The following is a 26,444-nucleotide window of genomic DNA, read 5'->3' on the forward strand; positions in this document are numbered from 1 at the left end:
AGAAATTAAATCATATTCCTATCATATCCCAGTCACAAAAACTAACTCAAAGTGGATTGAACATGCAAATGTAAGACCTAAAACCATAAAATGTGTAGGGGGGAAAAAAAACAAACATAGGGAGAAAACTCCTTAATGTCAGTCTTGGCAAAGATATTTTGGATATAACACCAAAAGTACAGGCAACAAAAGCAAAAATAAACAAGTGGACCGAGATTAAACTAAAAAAAATTCTCTACAATGAAGGAAACAATCAACAGAATGAAAAGGCAACTTACAGAATGGGAGAAAATATTTGCAAACCACATATCTGATAAGGGGTTACTATCAAAACATATAAGGAATACATACAACTTAATAGCAAAAAAAAAAAAACCCAAAAACCAAATAAAACCCCCAAAAACCCAAACCACTTAATTTGATTAAAAAATGAGCCAAGTACTAAATCTACAAGTTTCCAAAGAAGGCCTATAAATGGCCAAGTCCATGAAAAGTTGCTCAGTATCCTTAATCCACAGAGATGTGCTAATCAAAAGCACAACCAGATATCACCTTATAGCTGTTAGGATGGCACTTATCAAAAAGACAAGAGGTGACTAGTGTTGTGGGGCACGTGAAAAAAAGAGACCCCTATAAACTGTGGGTGGGGATGAAAACTAGTACAGCCATAGTAAACTATGGAGGTTCCTCAAAAAATTAAAAATGGAACTACCATATGTTCTAGTAATCCCACTTTTGTGTATATACCTGAATGGAACAAAATCGGTATTTCAAAGAGGTATCTGCACTCCTGTGTTTATTGCAGAATTATTCACAATAGCCAAGATACAGAAACAATCTAATTGCCCACTGATATGTAACAGATAAAGAAGATGCAGTATATATGTGCAATAGAATACTATTCAGTCATGAGAAGGAAGGAAATCATTCTATTTGCAACATGGATAAATCTGGACATTATACTAAGCCAGACAGAGAAAGACAAATACTGTCTGATATCACTTATATGTGGAATCTTAAAAAAAATATATCAAACTCATAGAAACAGAAAGTAGAATAGTGGTTATCCAGAGCTGTGTATAGGGAAAATGGGGAGATGCCAGTGAAAGGATATAAACTTCTAGCCATAAGATGAATAAGTTCTGGGGATAATGCACAGCATGGTGACTATAGTTAAAAATTCTGTGTTGTATAGTTAAAATTTGCTAAGACAGTATTTTAAGTATTCTCATCACACATACAGACACACATACATACACAAAGACATATAGGTAAACTATGTGGGGAAATGGATGTGTTAATTAACCTGATTATGATAATCATTTCACAATATGTATGGATATTAGATCATCATATTGTACACTTTCAGTATATACAATTTTATTTATTAATTATACCTGAGTAAAGCTGGGGAAAATAAAATATTTTAATTAAGAAAAAACAAAGGGGGCACCTGGGTGGCTCAGTCGGTTAAGCGGCTGCCTTCAGCTCAGGTCATGATCCCAGGGTCCTGGGATCGAACCCCACATCCAGCTCCCTGCTTGGTGGAGAGTCTGCTTTTCCCTCTCCCTCTGCCTGCCACTCTGCCTGCTTCTGCTGTCTCTCTATCTGTCGAATAAATAAATAAATAAATCTTTAAAAAAAAAAAAGAAAAAACAAAGTATGTTCTCTGATCACAAGAGAATTAAACTAGAAATTACTAAATGAAAGATATATGAAAATTATCCAAAGATATAGAAATTAAATGACTCACTTTCAAATACCCATGAATCAAACAGAAAGTTAAAAGGGAAATCAGAAAATATTTTGAAGTTATTTTAAAAATGTAAAATAATAAATACTTTTATCTAAGAAACAAAATAAATAAACTGGTAAATTATAGAGTGGGAGAAGAATTTTGAACCAAAATTTCAAAAAAGAATTTGGGGGAAATCCCCCAAAACATGTGAAAATTCTCTAAACCACAGTAAGTCATCAGATAAATCAAATTAAAGCCAGAATAACTCATAATACAGCTAAACCCAAAAACAAATAAATAAAAATAATGAAATACCAAGTGGAAAGGTTATAGAATTACTAGAACACTCATACACTGCTCATGGAAGTATAAATTTTATTCTACCCTTTAGGAAAATTACATGGTAGTGTCTACTAAAGCTCACAAGGGCATATCCTACATCCCAGTTATTTCATTACTGTATGTGTTGGCAGGAAAAGACATGTGTAACAATGATCATTACAGCACTGTCCATAAAAGCCAAAACTGGAAACAACCTTCTCAATTTTATTTAAAGGGTTGCTTTTGACATTTGGATGGAATTGTTCTTATTTTGGTATAATTAGCATCCTCCAGTCCACCAAAAATAGTAGTACTGTTTCCTAGTCATTTTGACAACCAAAATATCCCCACATATTTTCAAATGACCTCTAGTAGAGAAGTACAAATACCTCATGAACTACATTCCCTGAAGGCCACAGAATGGATAATACTGCAGAATAAAGGACACAGCAATAGAGCATTCAGAGAGGGTAAGAAAATAGTTTCAGGGATTGATATTCTTTTTAAGGTGTAGAAATAGGGTCTTTCTTTAAGGGATTATGAGAATTTCAGAAAGGAAGACTTAACAAAGGAGTACACTGAAATTAATTTAGAAAGTAAAAATTGTAAACCTTTTCTCTCATGTGTTGAGTTGTATAACCACTAAGTGAAAAGCTTTTACTTAGATTTTCAGTGCCAATGAAATAATTATGGAAGGGACTGATGCAACCTGTCTCAAACCTGCCTACTGGTCCAATTAGAGAGAGACATCAGCCCATTGAACTGGCCATGTTTGGAATAGTTGGAGTTAAAAGGCTGTACCAGATGGCAAAACAAGTAAGATCCCAGGTGCTCTATGAGAACGTGATATAGGACAAACCAGAAGAAGAAATCATGTCCTTACCCAAGTCTTAAAATGAGGAAGTTACCCAAGTAGGTAACCAATAAGAAAATATTTTGTGTTCATTAAGAGGAGGGCAATACTAGCAAGCTTCTTCCCCATCTAGGTCCAAATAACAAAGAGTAAGGGTAGAAGCTAATACGTCATCTTTGTTATGAATAAAGATTAATGTGGCTGGTGTAGCTTCATTTAGCACAAAATAGGTGTTCCAGCTAAATAAGGCAAAATTACCCAACAGGTCATTGTCATGTTGGACTTGGGAAGTCCTCCACTGACAGGGAGCAGAGAAGAACTAAGCTCTTTGTGGTCTTGTTAGCTTCTTAGAGAAATGGTGGGAGCTGAACTAAGTATGTCCATTTATTTTTCTCAAATTTATCAACAGGGTAGTTTACTACACATCCTTAGGGAGGAGAAGTAAAAGTGAAGAGAGGCCTGGGGCTCCCTTTAAAGGAAGAAACTATCAAGCATGGGAACGATGGGTTCCTCTATCCTTTTTTTTTTCCCTTCCCCTTGACATATTGGGCTTAAGAAAGCCTGTGGTTAAAGAATTGTGTAGAATTTCCCCTGACCCAACTGATTAGCAGTTTATCTGAGTAGCACTATGGCTACCTTTCATGAGGCCACTTCTCCAAACATCTGCAAATGCTCCTGAGACCATCAGTATTCAGTTTAGATTTTTGTCCCCCAAAGGTACTGAAATGAATCAAAGCAATATATTCATTAAACTAACTCTAAGATCACTTGATACTCTCAGTTAAAAAAATCACCCTTCGTTCTGTTTTCATACCAGATTAAGTCCAGCTACATTATTCAACATTCTATATCAATTAGAATAAACTCCATGAATTCAAGAAACATCAAGGTACTTCAGTAATAAGATTTGCAAATATATTTCAACAATAAAAACTATGCCAAAATATAGAAATATATTTAACACAAATTCCCCATTACATTTTAAGGAGAAATTCAAATTCAAAGATTATACCTCCTTGCAATCATGTTGAAAACACAATGAATTAAAGTTCAAACTGAAATCCTCTTCTTCTTGTGAATTAATGATTAAAGTTCCGAAGCCTTAATTAAAATATTAAAATTATTCTCCCAATTCTCTTCATCTGTTAATTCTTTGTTAAAGGGATTATTGATGCCTGGTAGAAGCTAGAAATTTCCTCTTTAGAACTGAGCCCCTGGAGTTGTATTAGTTTATTTCCAAGTGTCATAAGTACTACCTTTATTCATTAAACAAATATTTATTGGGTGCGTCTTGTGAGAAAGGCACTTTCCTAAATTCTTAGGACACATTAGTGAATAAAATATATTAAATATCCGTGCTCTTATGAATCTTCTATTCTAGAGACTATGACATAAAATAAATAATTAATGATATATTAAAAAGTTATAGAAATTTTTTGCATGTGCTATTGAGGAAAATATACACAGGATAAAAAGAACAGTGAATTTGGATGAGGAGTTACAGATGATAGCTTTAAAGAGGGTGGTTAGGGTAAGCTTCACTGAAAAGTTACCCTTTAACCATGACTTGAGGTAAGCACCTTGGGAGAGTGAACCGTGTGGGTTTTCTGGGGAAAGAGCATGGGAGACAGAGAAAAGTTAGAGCACAGGCTCTCAGTCCCTCTTAGTTTCAGAGGGTATGTCAGCATCTGGATAGCTGGGGTTGTTCTAGTCACTGTCCCTGGGTCTTTCACTGGAATGAGTCCTTCTGAGCTTCAGAAATTACCATGATTCATGGTATCAAATAAATGTAATTTACCTTTACTTTCCTGAATTGTGTAATTCTAGCTCAGAGGAGTTTTCTCTTCAGCTCAACATCTAATCCAGACATAGACTTGATCCAACACTGATACCTTTTCTGTGCCTTCTCTTAGCTTGGGTTCCCCCAGGGTACAGGTAATGCCATCATATTCACCTACCATCGCTATAGTTCAATCTGCAGGTCTTCCTCCCTCTAATATGTCTAGAGTTTTCAACCTCTAAGTATGTTTATAATAATCTTTAACGGGTAGTTCTCTGATTCTTATTATGGATCCTCAAACCTCAACTTTCAGAGATGTCTCTCAAGCCTTTCAGAATCCTCATTCCCCTTTGGGTAGTCATTTCTATCTACTCTAGGATATTTCGTTTTTCCCTGTGAAATTTCTTTGGGCATCAGGCACTATTTCTCAATTGCATTTAAAATATGTCTTTATTTTAGTGGCCTCTTTAAGAGCAGTTATATGCCAGTGCTTATCAGTTTAGCCTGACCTTTAAGATCTCATTTTCCTCCCAGATATTTCTAATCTGTTCCCTAAAATCTCAACCTTTTCCTTAAGAATATCTCTCTTCCTCCAATTCAATCAGCCTGACTTGTTGTATTTTGTTTTTATTCCTATAATGTTTCCATCCTGATCCCCAGAAAACCACTCTTCTCAAATCAATCCATTTTCTTCTCAATTATTAAGCAAATCTGACACCAAGATTCAAAGTACTCCAGAACCAGAATATTAATGCTGCTTTATTACTTTGCAATGATTTCCTTAAGTTGTTTCTCTACTTCAAGTCATAAAAAGAGCACATTATTTTAATATACAGACTATCACTAATATTTATTACATTCTACCATATTTTGTGGGTGAACCCACAAATTAAGTCATAGAAAATTAAACAATGGTCAGAGCTTATGTAATTAAAAATCCAGAGTCAATTTGGTCCCAAAGAATGGAGAGTGATTCCTGATAGCCTATGGGTAAACTGTATGAATCCAAAGATACCTAGTCCCCTCACAGTTCCCTCCTTTAGTCTGAATGTAGAATTGAATTTGAGCCAGGCTATCAAAAGTGCCCAAGTATGCCTGGAACTAAAAATTAAGAGTTAAGGCCTCATTAATACTCTGTAGCAACATGAAGCATCATCAATGCTTGTCTTAGTTTCACCTCAACTGAGGCTGCAGCACACACACACACACACACACACTCCAAGTGTGATTCCATTTCAACATTGGCACATAGGCCTTGCTTACTGTCATTTTTGTGCACTTGCCATTCAGCTTGGGCCATTTTCAAAGCCTAGCCTCATCTCTGCTCAGGTCATAAAGTTTACCCTTGGTTAAATGGCTCCCAGACTTCTGGTTTCCAGTGCACCACATAAGAGGCTTGGAAGTCATCACTTCATTCTAACAACAAGTAAAAATCTAAACAAACTAAAAAAACTCAGTAACTCTTCTTTGATCTCTCAGAGAAGTAAGGTGAAAGGGCAAACCACTGTCCCAATAATTGAAGAGAGAGATGGATAAAGAGAATCCTAACTTACAAAAGCGGAGACCCAAGAACAGAACCCCCACAGGAACAAGGGCTGGGGTAGGAAAACCTGAACGGTAATTGATGAATTGTTAGAGGCTGGGTGGACAAGTCTGGGAGTTAAATATTGCAGTGGGGCCAAGTCACAGGGGACCCCAACACTTTTGTGACTTTTAGTCCATGGAGTTCTATCAATTTCACACAGTGAATATCTGGAAAAATCCCTCTGTCTTCCAGCAGGGAGAGGAAAAAAATAAAAATATGCCAGAGCATTCTGGTTTTTTGTTTTTGTTGTTGTTGTTATTGTTTTAAAGGCCTGCCCTGAAGAGAAAGTATTTTACTAAAGCCTAACCTGCTGGGGTTTTATCTGAGCCTAACTGACCTGGGTAAAGGGAAATATCCAACTCCAGTCCCTTCTAGTCACCCTGTGACTATATATGACTCTGTTCATATACTATATATATATATATATATATATATATATATATATAGTATGTACTGTATATATAAGTATATATAAACCTTTTGCCTAGTATATCATGTCTGGATAGCAATAAAAAACTGTAAGGCTTACTAACCAGCAAAAAAACACAGTTTGAAGAGACAGAATAAGCATTAGAATCAGATTCAGATACGACATGGATGTTGGAATTATCAGGCCAGAAATTTAAAACAACTATGATTAATATGCAAAGGCCTCTAATGGGAAAAGCAGACAACATTCAAGAATAGATAGATGATGTAAGCAGAGAGATGGAATTCTAAGAATCAAAAATAAATGCTAAAGAATAAAAACATTGTAATAGAAATGATGAATGCCTTTGATGTAATCATTAGCAGACAGGACACAGCTGAAGAAAGAATCTCTCAGCTTGAGAATGGTAATAGAAACTTTCAAAACTGAGAGGCAAAGAGAAAAATCCTGAAAAAAAAATGGAACAACATATCCAAGAACTATGGCATAACTACAAAAGATGAAACATGGGTTTAATGGGAATACTGGAAGAAGAGAAAAAAAAAAAAACACAAGAAATGTATGAAGCGGTAATGACAGAACTTCCCCCAAATTAATGTCAGACACCAAATCATAGATCCAAGATCAAAGAACACCAAGCAGGATAAATTCCAACAAAACCACACGTAATCTCTCCTTTTACTTTCACCAACACCTTTAAGCACACATAAGAAGCAGCCATCAACTGTAAATCAAGGTCCTCGACTGAAGGCAATTTTGACTTCCAGGGGACACATCAATATCTAGAGACATTTTTGGTTGTCAAATTGGAGGGAAAATACTAGTAGTATCTAGAGGTTAGAGGCCAGGTATGTGACAATGCACAGAAAAGCTCCCCCCCAACAATGAATTATCCAGTCCTAAGTCAAATAGGGCCAAAGCTGAGAAACTCTTATATAAAGCCCTTAAAGCTACAATTTTGAGTAACCGAATGGTACGTTTTCTTAGGGTTAAAGATCCTTACCCTACAACAACAGTTAAAAGCCAACAGCTGCCCAACCTAAAATAAGCCTCAGCAAGCCACCAAGTTAAAATTTTCCAATCCACGTTAAAGGGGTATAGAGTTCCACCAATTGTGTAGTGTAAACCCAGACATTTTTTTTTTCTTTTTGCAATGCAAGTGCTTGACTTAAAGCTTTGATTGCCAGAAGCATCCACTTCATAGATGGCTATCTTGATTAAACACATTGCTAGAGTCTCTAGACTAAGAGCCAGGCCATCTCACCCTACTGAAGCTCCTTTGTTTTAGCGATCTTGGGTGATTTAAGTAACTGAGCATTTAGGTCACTTACTTTTTCTCTTCCTGTGTTTTAAATTTCCCCCTCTTATGTTTTAAATCTACCAAAAAGAGTGAGCCGATGAAACGCTAGACTCCCACCCTTGACCCCAATAAACACAGAACCCCAGGCCTGCGTGTGCACTCTCTCTCTCTCTACCCATACCTCCCTGTGTAGCCACGGGTGTGCTATGTAATTTCCAGGTCTTGTAAGTAATAAACCTTCATTTTTTCAAAGTTTCCTGATGGTTACTGCTGGAGGGTGTCTTGCAAACATAATAAGAACCACAAGGGCCAGTCCAATGACATTTTTTTACTGATAGGCTAAGACCTACACAAATATGTGTCAGCTTACATCAGCTGACTGCAGTCCTCAGAGAAAGAGAAGTTAAAGGTGGGGAAGATATAAGAAATGAAAGACAAAATTACATATTTATTCTTCTTGTTTCTTTTATTTTTTTATAACACAACTTATATATTTCAAATGGACAAAAAATTACTATCATTTACAGTATCTTAAGATAAATTGCCTTTGAATGGGAGCTTCTTTTCCAGTACTTTGAGGTCTACAAGACGTATCTAGAAAATGTACTACTGTGGAAAATGACTGCTTAAATCAAATCGGGGGGAGGGGGAGGGCGTGTGGTTTCTCTTTTTGATTAATTGCTGTAACACTGTCCTTCAGGAGGCTGAGGGAGTTTCATGATTTTAGACATCATTAGGTGCCAGAGCTCTTGCAGGACAACTTTGATGCTGTACGAATTCTGCCATTTTGCTAGCACTGATATGGCTTTTGGGTCCACCACTCCATTAGAACTATTAACTCCATTCATTTTAATTTTTGTTACAAATCTTACAAAGGGAGATGCTTCTGGGTATTTAGGTCCACATTCTATTTTAAGGCTGTATATTTGGTTTTCACAAATTGTCGGAGCCTGTGGTGGCTGCCATCTTGCGTCACTGTCACTGGAAGGCCGGCCCCTTCTTCCTCTTCTTGTTTCTTTTAAAATTTATATCTTTGGCAATCTAAAATATAGATGCACAATATGTGTATTAGAATAGTAATACATAAATATAATTCATAAAGGCAATATACTCTGTTAAAGAGAATATTTATATAGCCAGAGTGAATGTGTTTTAATGCCATATCCCATAATTACTGATGAGGTGAATTTCAACAATTTATTTTACCATGTCTATGTCTGAATTGTTCTTAACCTATAAACCAAGGATATGTGGGACTGTTATTAATATATATGAAAATTAATACATAAAAATCCATTGAATACCCTGCATACTATAAGTTAAGTAAATGTCAGCTATTATTTTCATAATACATAAATATACATTTATTGAAAATATAAAATCTTTTCAGAGATAAGGTACCATATAAAAAAATGTGAAGGGCACAGAAGTACAGGATGCAGGCCTGTAAAAGAAAAGACAAAGTACACAGTCATCCAAGAATCCCACATGACTGACGGTGTTTTGAGTGCCATTTCTGTCCTCTCAGGCCTTTGGTATCATTAACTATGATGATGATGATTGCTATTTTTGATGCCACAATGACTTCTGTAGGGGCAAAAATCATGTCTTCTATCACTATTTTCCTCAAAGTCCATAGCACTATTAAAATATAATGCAGATACAAAATAGAAACAGTGGATTCATGTGTTTTAACTTGATTTTTATTAATATTAATTCAACAGGCCATTTCATAAAAAGTTCTACACATTACAAAGTGAAAATGAGCATATCAAGCCAGAAACATTAATGGTAAGCAAACACTGGTATACAAACATTTTAATATTGGAGTTTGTAACGTTTCCTCAGAACAGTAATTTATAAGCAAATGTCTATTTCAATTCTCCTCTAGAATTCTGAATACTTGAAAAAAATTCCATTAAGTACAACCAATCCTTAACATAAAATTTAAATAGTTGATAAGCTTCTCAGATCGCAATTGTTAGCTTAGGGTTCTCAAGAGATTTGGCTCTGAAATTAGATACAATCACTTTTCTGCCAAAGAAAATTACATCAATTTAATGAAACTGTCACAAACTAGACCAAGCAATATACACATCAAATAGATCAGTTCTCAAAGATTGGTTTTCAAACTTCATGAATTTTATTGCAATAGAATAGCAAAAGTTGCTCAAATTCTAGCAATCTTTCTAGTTTAGAGAGCAATTTCTTCTCAATAGTGAAAGGTCCTTTAGGATCTAAAGCATTAGGCTTGTAAGTTTTATGTGATCATGTAATTTATCACTCTTAACTGGGACACTTTTGAGAGTATCAGGAGGGGCTATTAATAATTACATGAGGCAACAGGTATGAACTGGGACTATGTGGAGGAAAGTGTAGTTTTGGTCACTCGATTGAGTTCCATCTGAACTGAATAAAAGATTTTTTGGTTGCTGTTAGATTTACAGGTTTTTTCTTCCTGTCCTGTACTGGAACCAGTCTCCCCAGAATGTCTCACCTGAGAGTACTTTCCACAGTTTTTCAATAGACCTTCTTTTCCCTTTTGTTTTGGGAATTTAAGTGAGAATTAGCCCCTGGGTCTGCTTTAAAACATTCCTGACATTTACATTACTCTTCTTGGTAGGCATTAACTAAAGAAACATAACAAAATTTGCTGTGGTACCTACATCTACCAGTGTTTTTAATTCGTGATCATAAATTTGTTTTTTTCCAAAATGTCTACATTCCAAATAAAGCATTCTATAGATGGATTTGAAGACTGCTACAACTTCTATTGAAAATATTTCTTATTTAGTTCAAATTCATTAGGAAATATAAAAATCAATACTATGATTTGGGTTTTTTTAAAACAAATAAATGTAGCTGGTTATAAAGTTTTTAAATTTGAAACTTATCTGTAAAGTGAACAGAGAGGACAAGAATGTCATATCCAGAATTTTCTGCCTGCAGCAGTGTGAACTGATTGAGACAATGACCTTCAGTATGAAGAGTCTGCAATGCAAATCAAATACAAAATCATAACACTGAAAACTATTGATGCTGTAGACATGAAGTGAATTAAACATAACCTTGTAAATGCTCATATTTCAATCAAGATATGAACATTTTTCATGTCATTTCATGGTTCTATTTTGAAGCAATTATTCATTATCTATATACTGCTTTGCCATGATTAAAGTTTAAATGGATGAGCTAAATTCCACTGAGCTTTGGTGAAAACTTAAAAACTTAATATCGAATAACAGCTCTGAGCAGTTTGTAAATAAAAACATTCAAATGCAAAGCTCTTTCACTGTAGCTGAAAGCAGGGTTTTGACATATAATGAACAGTACAATCCATATAAGTAACTGGCATGTATATTGATAAATATACCAATCATAATCTATCTATTAAGCCTTCATGAATTTAAATAAAAGTGTCTTTTTTACATAACACAGAAAAACTTCTGACGTTCTGCAAAGTAAAATGGAGTTCAAGTTAAAATCACACCTTAGAATATTCTATACAGTACCATAGCTCATGATGCAAAGTTCAGCATTCATTGTCCTCAAAGAAACATACCTGACATATGTCACTCATCCAAAACATTCTTACCATTGTAACCACAGTACATAAATGGATAAGAGTTAATTTAGGAAATGATGAAATGTTGTCCTGAAAGCATACCTCTTGATGAAGCTATGTCTCAAGCTGATTTATAACAGGTAGGCAAGCCTTTCTATAATAAATAGATAAACCTAAATCTTCTATGAGTCAGTTGCTACTCTAGTGGAGTGCAGGAAGTTCTTGTTTAAATAAGTAATATCAACCATAGAGTAGTAAATCCAGGTATTTTTAAGATTTTCTATTATTCACTTATTTATTCTTCCATTACTGATTCATTTATTCAACATTTATTGTACCCCTCATATGCAGAAGATAGATACTAAACATTGCAGAAACTAAACTAGTAAGAAAAAATCTATATACCCTTCCTGTGATAGACAATAATGGCCCCAAAAGAGTTCCACTTCCTTAGTCTCTGAAACCTGTGAATATTTTACACAGTTAAAAGGAACTTTGCAGATATGATTAAATTAAGGATTTGAGGTAGAATTATGCTGGATTCTCCAGATGTTACCAATGTAATCACAAGGATCCTTATAAATGGGACAAAGATGTCAAGGTCAGAAAGAGAAATTTGGAAATAATCTTCTGCTGGCTCTGAAGATAAAGAAAGGGGTCATGAACTAAGGAATGCTGACTGTCTTTTAGAAGCCAGAAAAGGAGATTTTTCCTTAGAGCCTCCATAAGGAATATATCCCTGTAGATATTGTGATTATACTATAGTAAGACCAATTTTAAACTTCTGACTTTAAGAACTGTTATATTAATTTAATAATAATATATATTATTTAATAAATAAATTTTTGTTGTTCTAGACAAAAAGTTTATGGTAATTTGTTACAGCACTAATAGAAACTAAACTTAAAGGAATTTGTAGGCTAACAGAACTACAGCCTAAATATTGAAGTTAACAAAACAAAATTAATATCTCTTTGAGAGATAAAAGCATGAGATATGATAATGAAATACTAATACTTAGTAACATTTATTGAGCTCTTATTATATGCAAGGCACAATCTAATTTTCACAACAATTCTTAGAGTAAAAATATTTTTCACCATTTCTGAAATGGGAAAATGATTTAAATTTTATTTTACTTAAAGTAAAACTAATATTTGTAAGTATCAGAGTTTGAATCTGTGCTGTGTCATTTTAGCTCATCAACCCTAATCCACTGTGTTATAAACTGGTCACTAAACTCCAATTTAGGAGAGTTAGGGAAGTTGGAACAATGAAGGAGAACTAATCAGGCAATGAATTTTTGCATACATTAATTAGTGGGGATGGGGAAATCATTCTTTAGACCAGAAGCAGTAAATGCAATGTACATGTCCTGCATAAACATCTAAATTCAAGTCTTATGCAGCTTATAATCATAGTCACCTACATATGCTATGTTTTATTTAATTGAAGGGTTCCTGTTATATGGGATTTTATCTTTTCTCAATTCTTTGGTAGCTTCCATTGAATAAATTTTCCCCCAGAGTAATGAGAGAGCCAATGTGACTAGATGAGAACACATACATGTAAGCACAATGGCCCAATACTAATTTATTTATCTTTGTGTATTCCCATAAAGTTTCATGAAGCCACCCACATACTGAACACCCACAAATTTTACCAAATAAATGAATTAACTAATGAAGATAATCAAAATATTTTATGGTTTGAGGTGTCTTATATAGCAGTGTAGCATAACACTTCCACAAAGAATGAATTCCGTCTCCCTTGAGTAACTAAAGTCACATGACTTTAGTTATATAAATTAAGTTTAATAAATTAAAAATTATATTTAAAAAATTAAATTTAGTTAATAAATTAAAGTATTTATTTTCAATGTCAGAATGAGAGATGCATATGATTCTATTGAAGTAATATTAGTAGTGAAGAATTTAAATGGGAAAATTACAACATCATACTTTAAATTTAGGAAAATGAGAAAACTAAGTAAAAATTCTTGAAATTTTGTTTGAAAGATAAAGGGAGTCTGCAATATAGGCTGATATCCATTGAAATGGGAAGAACAGCAACTGTATGAGGAATTTTTAAAATAGAATTAACCAATTTTATTGAGTGATTAGATGTAGAGACTATTGGGAACAGGGGAAAAAAAGATAACTCCATTATTTTGAAATTAGGTTACTGGGAGCTTCATGGAGTTACTAGTGGGCATGTCCAGATGAATTCCATTTGGGACTTGTTGAATTTGGGATTCCACATGAAACACCACCTAGCAGTGTGTTTTCTGGGAAGCTAAATTTCTGGTGGCAATTAGTAGGTTTTTATGAGGGAAGAAAAAGGGGGTAGAGGGGTGGACTACAGGGAAACAACTGTTAGAATGACCAGATATAAGTGATTTCTTTTGTAAGATTTCTCCATGCCTTTAACACTGTCATATATAACATGGCTATGTAATAGAAGAGTGAGTGCTAGGTTATAGAACATTTTTCCAGCATATTTTCTGTAATATATATCTAGAGAACAAAACACAATATAGGAATTCCCCATAGATTATCAAACTAGAAGAACTGCAGTTAAAAGAAAGACAGTCACCAAGGATATTTAGATGATAGAAATAACAGGGGAATGCTGGGAGGACTGAAAATAGTTAAGAAACATGTGCAGTTAGAATAGAGACTGAGGATGAAAATGAATAACTTGTACATTTTTTTTTATTTAAGGGAAACAATAATAGAACACATCAAAGAGGACAGGTAAACTGAAATGAGAGAACTAAAGGAATCAGAACACTGCGTCAATGGAAGAAAAGAAAAAAAAATATTTCAAGAATGATTCCCTTTTTAAAGAACCAAATTCTGACAATGGTTTGTGAGGAATAAATACTGAGAAAAAAAATTTCCTATTTCTGGGCGCCTGGGTGGCTCAGTTGGTTAAGCGACTGCCTTTGGCTCAGGTCATGATCCTGGAGTCCCGGGATCGAGTCCCGCATTGGGCTCCCTGCTCGGCAGGGAGTCTGCTTCTCCCTCTGACCTTCCTCCCTCTCATGCTCTCTCTCTACCATTCTCTCTCTCTCTCAATAAATAAATAAAAATCTTAAAAAAAAAAACTTAAAAAAAAATTTCTTATTTCTTTGGTTATATCAAAGAATGTAGGTTCAGTGGAGTGGTACAGTCATAATTTAGATTGAAAGGGGCTAGATAAATAAGAGATGAGTTATTTGAGTTGTAAATTTATGAAAAATTTTAAGATGTTGGTGAAATGCTCAAGAGAGGAACTTCAAGATGCAGCAGATAAGGAAATTAAAAAAAAAAAAAACTTGGTGGTTACATAGGACCTGAATATGTTTATTTGTAGAAGGAAATCATTAATAAAAGAGCAATGAGACTCAATTAAGTCCAAGGGAGAAATACAGGAAAAAAGCAGGAAAAAAAGATTACGATAAGCTGTAAAAAGTGAAGAAATGGGAATAAGGGGAAAATAAAGATATTTTTGTAGAGATGAAAATGAAAGTGCCTCAGATAAGATTAACTCACTGTAAGAAGCCAAAAATAGGTAGGAGCAGAGGTCCCTGAAGGCACACACAATTGCTCTGGTGAAAGCTATATTGTAATGAAAAGATCACTGCCCTTAGAAAAAGAGAGATGTCCTACAGTTTGCCTCAGTCACTTTGTGACTATAAATCGAGTAAGTAACTCTACCTTCTCTTAGTCTTAGTTTTCATATTCTTTTTGCAGAAAGTGGTTTGAAGAGGATAAAACTCTTAAGGTAGATGAAAGTTATTACTGTAATATAGTCATAAAGAAAAAAAGGATCACATTTTTTTCCATTGCTTTGTTAAAGAATGTTTTATTCTTCAAGACATTCTGGTCTTTCTCTGATATACGACTTTAGGAATTAAACTACATGTGTCATCACATGTAGTTCTTTTGTCCATGGATACTCACAACGTGGATTTGGGTTGGAATTTCAGATGCTAAAAATGCCCTGTTTGCTTTTCCAAACCACTCTATTTTCCTGTTCTGTGGCCCTGGAAGGCTGATCTTGGCTGCCGGCAACAATGGAGTCCCTTGTTCTCCTTCTATTTGATTCTAATATTAGGAGTAACTGTCCCAAGACTGCAGGGTGGGAAAAGAGAATGGTCACAGCCACAGGTGCGTGCTTCCCTCAACCAAAGGCACGACTCCTGCAGAATGGGTCTCTCTTGGCTATTGCTCCTGAACTTTTCTTCTTTGGGCCTTGGGGTGACTATAGCTCTACGCTGTTGCTTGGAAGTGTGTGTCACTATATTATTTGTTTCCCTTAACTCTGCCAAGAACTTTGTAAATAATTGTTTTTTTCTTAATTAAATTCTTTTCAACTACCCCATTTATGTGTGTCAGTTTCCTCTAAGGGCCATGACAAATACAATCAGAGAATATATGTATGTGTACACAGTGGAGCATGTCCACATTTAGAGAGGATCCCACTTATTATACTGTAAGATTATACTCCTTTATCAGTCCATACTGATTCTCAGCTCTCTAACACTGGAAGTGAACTCCAGTCAGGTCAGTTACTGTGATTTAACTGTATGTCTTTAGCTCTGGCATGTTCATACAGAATACCATGCTGTTTATTTATTTCTGTAATATAAATGATAACACAGAGGCAGAAAAATAGGGATTTTTGTCTAAGTTCTTATTTTCTGCGTCACCTTGAAAAAGTTCTTTCTCATCCAAAAACTGTGGATAATTATTTCACCTAATTAATAGTTTTGATGAGTAGATTAAATTGGCATTATATGGGAAAAATAATTTGAAATGTGCCTTGGACATGGTGCATAGCATAATGGTAACTGCTTGTGTCTTTTCTTGTTCTTTTTGTCCACTTCCTCATTATTATTCCTCTTCTTGTTTTTGTTGTCACTTCATTGGGAACAGCCATCCCACAGGAGACATCAGTTGCCTCTGATCCCTAGATCTTCCAGTGAAATGCAGAGAAAACTGCTTAGACTCATTACTTACCCTCTTCTAAGATTCCATCAGGCTATTTCCATTATTCTCCATATGCTTGTTTATCTCATTCAATACCAGAAATCCAGGCCTTCCAATTCATGCATCATCACCGAAAATATTATTCCTATATCACACTTTATATCTCACAATGCAATTCAATTTTCTTTTCTTTCTTGTCTAAAAAGCCACCTCATTAAAACTCAGCTTATCATTAGCAAATACTTTAGAATTCCTTCAAACCTTCTGTCCTACCCCAGCTCTTCTTCAATACTATGCTGAAGGCAACCCATTGACCTTATTGTATTATCAAAATTGCCAACTATATTTTCCCAGTAAAGTCAGGTTCCCAACCAGATATTGTAGATTGCTCCTCTAATCTTAAACCTCTAGCATATACTTTTAAGCTTATCCCAATGCTTAGCTGATAAACTTGCGATTAACTTCATTAAATTAGTAAGGAATCAGAGAGTCCCCCATTTTCTCATCATGAAATTTACTAAGTTGCCACTATTCATATGTATGTTCTCTTTCTTTTCTTTTGGCATGATGGATGAAAGAACATCATCTATTTAATTAGTCCAATTCCTCCAATTGTGATCTGTAGTCCTTTAACTTTTTACTCCTCGAGGAATTTTTCTGGTAACTGAACCAGTGCTCTCATGGATTATCAGTTTCTTTCTTTCACTAGGCATTTCTGTCAAATGTTCTTAAGTATTTCTTTACTTAAGAACAAAGTAAAACAAAACTAATGAAGAAAAACAAACAATCCTTTTGTGGGACTGTACAGAAAATATTTTTATACTGATAATACTGAAATATTTTATGTCTCTATATATTGTTACATAGAGATAACATTTTGTACTGTCAGATATTCCTGGGCAAATTTTAGGACATTGGGTCCTGGATTAAAACATAAGCCTCGTTAGTGAAAATTCTGGAGAGATATATCTTCCTTGAGGTAAGTGTTTAAATTGCAAGTAGTATAAAACCCTAAGTTTTAAACTCAGTGACAGACAGCTGATCTTTCCCCTAAAAACAATTATTTATATTCCAAAGGGTTTCTCCATTTTGTTTTCAATAAAAATTTGTTTATGTGAGAAAAAGCATTTTCTTGCCCTTTCTCAGGAGGGGAGATAGGATGTTTACAAGTTCCCAGATTGATATTTTTGGGATTCTTTACCTACTTACTTACCTTTCTACTACAGTGAAGTGTAAAAAGAACTTTTTCAGCATGTCATCCTAAAAGTAAAAAACTGAAAACTTTTATATTATTGTTGAACCGCATAATGTATTAAATCAAATCAGTATTTTTACAATTCAAGAAAATGTAAAGTATGACTAAAATATTGTGAGATAGATTTCTTAGAAAAAGAATGCTAAAATATGAGTTATAATTAAATCATCTACTGATGACACAACATCAGGTATGTCTGATAGTTATAGCAAACTTTTATTAAGGTAGTTAGGAAATATATACAAATATATATACATTTGTATACAGCTATATATATATATATATACACAAAAAAGAAAGTATATACAAAAGTAAAGTAAAATAAAATGAGAAAAAGAAAAATTATAATAATGCAGTAAATAGATTTGCTCATATCAGTTTCATGTGCAGATATTTTTTAAAGCATATATGTGTGAATTATATAAATATAGAAATATCTAGATAGACAGAAGCTTTTTGCCTTGTAGCTTGTCAGTTCCTTGGCAAACATAATGAATTTACTACTTTAAAACAAAAACTGGTGTGGGCTGGTTCACTGTGAGTGATGCTTTCCATAAACACACTGGAAAACTGTGAGGGAATCCCATTTCTGGCTACCGCTTGTCACACCCAGGTAGAAACATTCTTCCATCTAGCCCATCATTAAAAGATGCTGATGCTTACACACAAATCTAGGCAGTTTTTGATGAAATGCTACTATTCTTTGTACTAGTTACCCTCATTTGGTGGCAAATTAAATTAAACAGACTGAATAATTACATTATTTTCTATTCCCCCTAAAATTCCATTGAAATGACACAACACATACAAATAAAGAATAAAATTATAACAGGGCTAGCAATGGGGGAAATACGCCACCAGTAGATCAGAAATTCAAAGACATGTCTGGAAGAAAATAAGTAGATGGGATCAGAGTGATAGAGATTAAGCAGAAGAGAGTGCAAGCCAAAACAAGTAAAAGAAAATCCTTCTAGGAGGTAAGTTTAGCCCACCTTATTTTACTCTACACTCCAATTTTTTCTCTTCTTTATTTCCTCAGTTATGGGGTTTACCAACCATCCAATGCTCTCCTATAAGAATTCTCTAAATTATGATCTGCCAGTCATCTTCTGTTTCCCAATTGACCTGAATTTAGTTTCTCTTAGAAGATCTCCAATGAAAACAAACCCACATGGTTATTGAGAGACATCATGGCAGATACTTCTGCAAACAATTGTAGCATTTCATGTAAAAGCAGATAAAATCCACTACAGATCACTAGACATATAATGTAAATCCAACCCATGAAAGAAAAGAGGTACAGACATAATTACTAATGCTAGAGGAAACAAAACAAAGATACACACACACACACAGGTCTGTCCAGTTATCTATCTATCTATCTATCTATCTATCTATCTATCTATCTATCATCTCTATCTATCTATCTATCTATAGGAGACTACTGAAGTTCTAGGGTGCCTCTTTCCTTTCCTTTCCCTTCCCTTCTCTTCCCCTCCCTTCTTTCTTTTCCTTTCCTGTCTTCCTTCCTTCCTTCCTTCCTCCCTTCCTTCCTTCCTTCCTTCCTCCCTCCTTACCCTCCATGCCTTACTCTGAAAATTGGTAAATTCCTAAAGGGGAAAAGTTATCCAAGAATGTAAGGCTAATGTTGCTAGAATGTATGCATATATGCAAATATATTATTTCGCTGCTAATATACAACACAGATATAGTATTAATTTCACCGCCAATACATGTCACATACAGATACAGTATAGTGAGGATTCAGTGTTAATTTCTGATCATTCCTTACAAAGGTATTGATTAAATTCTTATCAAAGAGTAACTAACATCTCTATCCTATCCCTAGTTTTCTTATGCCAATACCATTTATACTTCTATTTATTGAGTGACTACTGAAGCATGTGCTAAACTATAGGTGATTAAGAACTTAAAATTGTAGTTAGTTAATAAATTTTTAATCTAAAGAATGCCAGACCCTGCTAAATGCCTGGCATTGCTTGAGATACTGTGTAGATTTTGGTAAGCAGGTGACTGCTCTTTGATAGACATAAAATTTAAAAAAAAAGATGTAAATAATATAAATTCAGTTAGTGAAAAACTGCTACAAAAATTAAAATAGAATTATAGAATAGAAAGCAATGGAGTATAACTATGGGTGGAGTAGTAGTCTGTTTACTAAGTGAGAAGACTTACGTGATGATACTTGAGTTAAGACTGAACTGATTTGCAGGAGAGTGCTATGTGAGGATTTGGGAGGGATGTGGGAAGGGGAGAGAGGAAGTTTCCAGGCAAAGAGGACAGTACGTTCCAAAGCTCAAAGGTAGGAAAGAGTTTGGATCATCCCAGGAACAAAAGGAAGACAATTTATAGGATCTCCCTCAGACACAGCTTCATCTATTATTCAATGAGAATAATAAATTACTTGTAATTTAGAGCTGTTGTGAGGGTTGAAGGTGAAGTGAATGTAGAACATTTAGTAGACACTGATTTGGCATATATTAGAAGATGCAATTATACTAACCAATTATTATTATGATTATAAATTCTCAATTACCTACATTTTATTCCATGATAATAAATACTATTTTTCAAGTCTCACCTAACAACGTGGAACAAAGCAAGTATTTTGAGAATTAGGATGATGATATGAAAAATGTTTGTGGCATTAAGTTTTACACCAAATGAATTTTTAAGAATAAAGATGGTGAGCAATATGCAATATGGCATATTGAAAATAATGATAAACTCGAGTAAGATGCATGAATTCAAATTTGAAGCTCTACCGCTAATTATTTACTTGCTTTTGAATCCCTTGTTAATTATCTTTGGGCTTCACTTTCATCTTCTCTGACACAGGAATGATACGCCCCTTACAAAGCCAGTGTAAAGTCTCATATCCAATTATTTTATTTTCAATACAGCACTTAGAAATATTTTCTGCTTTAAAATGTTTCAATTACCCATTTAATTGTTTTTAGATTACCACAACTAGAATGTAAGTTCTATTAGAAAAAGAACTTGCTCAGTTATGTTTACACCTGTCTCTGGGTACTTATAATCATGCCTGGCACATAGAAGTATTCTATTATATTAGGTAAATGACTGAAGGAAGGAATGAATGCTATCCAATTTGTTTAAATGATATATCTATGAAACTAAAAATTTGTGTACTTCACATTTCCAGCAAATTTAAATGATGTTTAAATTAGCAAGTGTAAATGATCCTGTAGTGCCGGATCAACAGTAAGATTCTGCCCTGTATGTCAGACTAACGGATAGTCTAGTCATGATGGCACCATGCAAATCTTTAGGGCTGTACAAGCTGGAAACATGCTGGACAGCTAGAGACCCTGGAGACTGAATGATCAGGTCAAAGAGAAAGGCTGGATTGTAAAAAAGTTTTATAGATACATTAAAAAATATATAGCCTCAATTAATGCCCTGACGGATACTAATAGAAAACACTTTTTCAAGTAAAATTCAAAATGAAATGAGTCATTTTGACTTTTTTTCATGTTTTGAGAAACATGACTATGAGTTTCAGGGGCAACATGGTAAATAGTGATTACAAATTCCCACAAAAAGAAAGATCGTTATGTGAAGGCTCTCTTGTAAAGACTACTAATTGCATCAGCTTTTTTTAGTTATGCTCATTCACATTCAATAACATCCTAATAATCATCAACTTCAAACATAAAGGGCATGAATCATGAAAAACCCGTACTTTCCCTCAGCATAGGTAAGATCAATGACGAGTTCCGGGTGATAGCTCACAGATTTGAGTTTAAGAAAAATAGGGATTTTTCATGAAGAGTTTTTACTTTGAACATCCTTCCTGACTTATAAAGAACGAGTCAACTGAATTCTTTCAGGGATAAATCAAGCTCACTAAATTGATTAACCTCAATATTTCTCCTAAGGTATGTTCTCCACCGCTTATATGGAAACAAAATGCTTAGTGAAACATTTTCAACAACCTCTCCTTCCTAGAGAATGTGTGTACCAGTGACTAATTCTTATAGATCAATAGTAAGGTGTTAAGTGGAACAAAAGCTTTTCCATCGAAGGCCAAATTTAGGGATTTCTGAGTGAAGAATTCCAGAATCTCTAGATTATAATTACCATCCCACCACCACTATCCATACTATCATAATTACTTCTTCATTTACAAAGCCACAAATCCTCTCTGAAGATTATTAACATGTGCCCATATTATGTAACATGAATATTATTTTCCTACTTCACTCCTCTCCCAATTCCTACTCTTCTGGTACATTTTAAGGTATGTTTTCCAGGCAATTTTTTTGTGTGACCATGAGGAATAAGAGTATTTTCTGTTCTTTTTATAAGAGAACATTAACTTTTATAGATTTATCTCATTTAAACACAACTCCATGACACCAGAGATATTATATTCCTATTTTATATAAAGGAAATAGACATTACAAGGAAGTTAAACAAACCTGTATTGGTATGTGTGCATACATATGATATTTGTGTATTTGTGCAACAAACATGTACATATGTACATATATTTAAGTATATGCTTGTGACCACTGTTTCTGGAAAAAGAATGTGTGTGAACACTGTTTCTGGAAAAAGAATCTTTGAAGACTGATTGCTGAGTCAAACTACAGGGTTATTTTATGTTTGATAGTTACTAGAAGATTGTCCTCTAAAGAGATTGGAACAAATTTTACTTTCATCATCTAATGATATGTGGAGTAGTACTTTATCTCACATCTTCAGCAATACTGAGTCTCATCAATCCTTTATTATATTTTTCAGCATATTGGTTTTAGGCATATTTATTTTTGTTTGTTACTTGCCAGTTATTTTTCCACTAAGATATTAGAGATATTAACCCTGTGTTATATATGTTGGTAAATATTTTTTGTCAGTCTATTTTGTGTCTATCCTTGAATTTTGATCCAAATCCTCAGCCTACCAAAAGAGTGAACAAAACCCCCTAAAAGTCATGCCAAGATTGGTTTGACCTCCTCAGGGAGCTTAGAAATGGATATGACCCAGATCTACATTGTTCTGTCTAGGAGACACAAAAGTCCTCTGTGTGTCCTACTCTCTAAGACAGACATATAATGACTTCAATAATCAAGGAGAGAAACATCCTATACATGAGGATATACCTCCTGGGCCCCATTATAAAACTTCTGACTTACAATATCCTGTTAAAGATAATATAAACTTATTGAATTGTAATCATTTCAACCAAATAAGTCATGAAATGAAATATTCACTTGAAAACTTTTATGCAAAGGACAAAAACCATATTTTTCAACTTGATTATTATATTTTCCAAACTATATGGAATGACAGTATGTGTTAAGTCACATCAACAATATAAAATGTGTATGCACAATATTCAGGTACCAAATAAACACCACCATAAATAAATCAAAAATTTAAAAATTACCTGCATGTATATATAAAATGTATAGTCATTTTACAGGTACAGAGAGGCCTCTGATATTTGACCATCTGGTGGTTTGGACAGGAGATGTCCTTGAGGCAGATGCACCTGTGAAATACTAAAAGTTACTTTGCAACTGTTAGTCAAATAAGTGGGTTTAGAAGCATAGTTATGAATATAATAAAATGTCTCATCTCTGCTAGGAACTTTGAATTGGTGCATTACTAAAGTAACAGCTAAATCTTTATATATGTTTCACTGGATTCAATGGTTTCTTCCAAACACCTTAAGTAGGAAGAATACCATTCCTACCTAGTTGACTGCCTGAAAGAGAGAGTGGCATTTGGAGTTAGGAAAAATTGTGCCTACATCAACTCTTAAACACACAAAGGCAAGCTGAAGGAGGGAAATCAAAATTTGTTAACTTCATTTTATTAAAAAGGAAACTGATACTTTCGCACAAAACTTCAATAATGAACAATGCAGTAATGTGAACCAAAGTTTTCAAATACCAAGTCTATTGTTATTTCCAGTACACCCTAAAACTCCAGGTAAGTTATAAGATGAAAACTGAAAAATCCAAATTTTATAATAAACAAAAGATAAAAACCCAATCTATATAATATTTATACGGAATTATATTAGGGTTAGAAATAAAAAAGTATACAAATTAATTATAAGAGTTACGTTTTAAATAAATCAAAAGACATCATGGTATTTTGTGGGCTGGGGAGAACAAAAAGAATGCTGAAGGTGAGATGCTGGGGAAAATCGTAATTATTTATTCATTCATGTTTTTAAGGAAAATGTACAGATAATTTGAGTTGTATATTTCTCCCTACAGTTAGACTGAAAAAAACTAATGTGACACCCTCCACAATACCCTTTAAGTTTTGACTCAAATCTTTTAAAGTAAATCTTGATATAATCAACTAATACACCAAAATTTCTGAGTAGAAATCCTAATCCTACAAAATATGACACCACTCATACTAGTTATTTTGCCAACAGACAAGAAAACAGTTGGAACCCTGGAGATTTTGATTCAGCCTTCTTGTTTTGACTCAGTTTTATTTCTTCTAAGGCTGAACCTGAGAAATATTTCTTCTTTTATGTTATCTACTTTACCTCCGTTTTCTCTTCTTAATTCCCACTGCTCTCTTTTTCTAATACGAACACACATCTGCCACAGGAAAATCTTGTCCAGGGATGTCTCTATTGATGGTTAATTCTCCTGAGAATAACTCTTAAAAAGTTAATATTTCTACTGTGGATCACATTTTGATATAATTTATATTATATGTAATTTAACATTTTCCTTAATGTTACATTGTCTTTTCTTCCTTTCCTGTCTCCTCTCAAACACACAGCTACATTCATTTGCTTTGAACTTTCCTGCTGAGAGGTGACTGATTAGCCACATGAAAAATACAGTTTCAACATCATTTCTATTAAAATTCACTTTGTTCAGGGGCACCTGGGTGGCTCAGTCATTAAGCGTCTGCCTTCGGCTCAGGTCATGATCCCAGGGTCCTAGGATTGAGCCCCGCATAGGGCTCCCTGCTCTGTGGGAAGCCTGCTTCTCCCTCTCTCACTCCCCCTGCTTGGTGTTCCCTCTCTCACTATGTCTCTGTCTGTCAAATAAATAAAAAATCTTAAAAAAAATTCACTTTGTTCAGTAACTGACAAAGAGTATCATCAAACATCTAGAGGGTGGATTAATATGGAGTTGAGGTCTCAATGTGCATCTCTTGTTTTTGTCTTACCTGACATGTAACAAAGGGCTCCTCAGAGACATCACACTGAAGCCTGGGTGTTAGAAGGCTCTGGAGTTCGTGGTTCACTTTGTTATTTGATAGCTGACCCAGGAAAGATCTGACTAATACTTAGGAGTGCCTGCTGAAAAATGACTCAGCTGGGCAGAACGTGTGCTGAGACTAAATGGCAGCAGAGAATCCAAACACCTGCTGTTTGGTGAACTAATATAGACAACCATAAGCTGGGAAAAGAGATTTTATAAAAAAAACAGACAGCAAAACTACACATCTTCAAGAAATCCTGCATTGGTTTAGGTGTATCACACACTGATCAACCTGAGTAAAGATTATTCCAAGGAACTGTTTAGAACACAGAACAAACAGATCTGTGGAAAATATAACACAGTACTTTTGGATATAATGGGCTTTTTTTTTTAAGATTTATTTATTTGAGAGAGAGAGAGAGGGAAACATCATGAGAGGGGAGGTCAGAAGGAGAAGCAGGCTCCCCGCTGAGCCGGGAGCCCGATGTGGGACTCGATCCCGGGACTCCAGGATCATGGCCTGAGCCGAAGGCAGTTGCTTAACCAACTGAACCACCCAGGCGCCCTATAATGGGCTTTTTGATTCTCATAATATAGCGGTATACGAAAGCACTGGCTTTTACAATAGTCAAGCCTCCCTTCAGCTGTGAGTTACTGCTATACCTTCCTCCAGGGTGCATGAGAATACAAGCCCAGGCAGTGGAGGAAGGGGTTTATCAGGAATCCAAGAGGATGACAGAGAAGTAGGAACAAAGCTGTGCCCCGTTTTCTTCCTTTTTCTTAGTAAATAAGAATTGACATTCCAAAGCCAATTCTGAACTAGGCCATAAAGCATTCAGTTATTTTCAAGCCAAGTGAAAATAAAAATCTGCTCTTATGTAATATGGGTTTTACGAAATAGCATAGGTCAGGAAATACAGGAAGAAATAGAAACGAATACTGGTATGAAATGATATCATTGCAAGATTTTTCACTAAAAATGGGAAGAACAAGAAGGGAGCCAATGCGTAAGAGAATGACTAACGGAAGGACCTGGTAGATAGCAAGTCCTAATCATACTCCTGAGGCACTTGTCATATTCTTCTTTGAACTGGAATATATAGAAACTTTAAACATTCAAAAGACTAAAAAAGAAGGAAGGAAAGAAGCAATTTATCCTATTCATGAAAAGTGAGGCTTTGGAATACTCTGGAAAAGTTGCTCCCAGATAGTTTTGCACTAATATGTATGTCTACTTTTAGATAAAAGGCAGATGATAATCTATTTGAATGTTGGCGGTTTGAAGAAGAAAAACATGCATTGTTTTTGGGCAAAATCCATGCACCCTGAACATGCTTTGAGAACTGCCCTTCCTTCATTAAGTATCACACCGTAGAATCTGACATTGTGCCCTCTCAAATACGACT

At 34.6% G+C, this 26,444-nt stretch overlaps 1 pseudogene; it reads right to left on the bottom strand.

Moving 5' to 3' along the window:
• Positions 1-8,675: 8,675 nt before the first annotated feature.
• Positions 8,676-19,387, bottom strand: LOC114223555 (ubiquitin-conjugating enzyme E2 variant 1 pseudogene; annotated as a pseudogene).
• Positions 19,388-26,444: the final 7,057 nt, after the last annotated feature.

Source organism: Eumetopias jubatus, unplaced genomic scaffold (assembly GCF_037043125.1).
Source record: "Eumetopias jubatus isolate StellerSeaLion01/CBP00866 unplaced genomic scaffold, mEumJub1_p1.0 scaffold_4, whole genome shotgun sequence".
Lineage (NCBI taxonomy): Eukaryota > Metazoa > Chordata > Mammalia > Carnivora > Otariidae > Eumetopias > Eumetopias jubatus.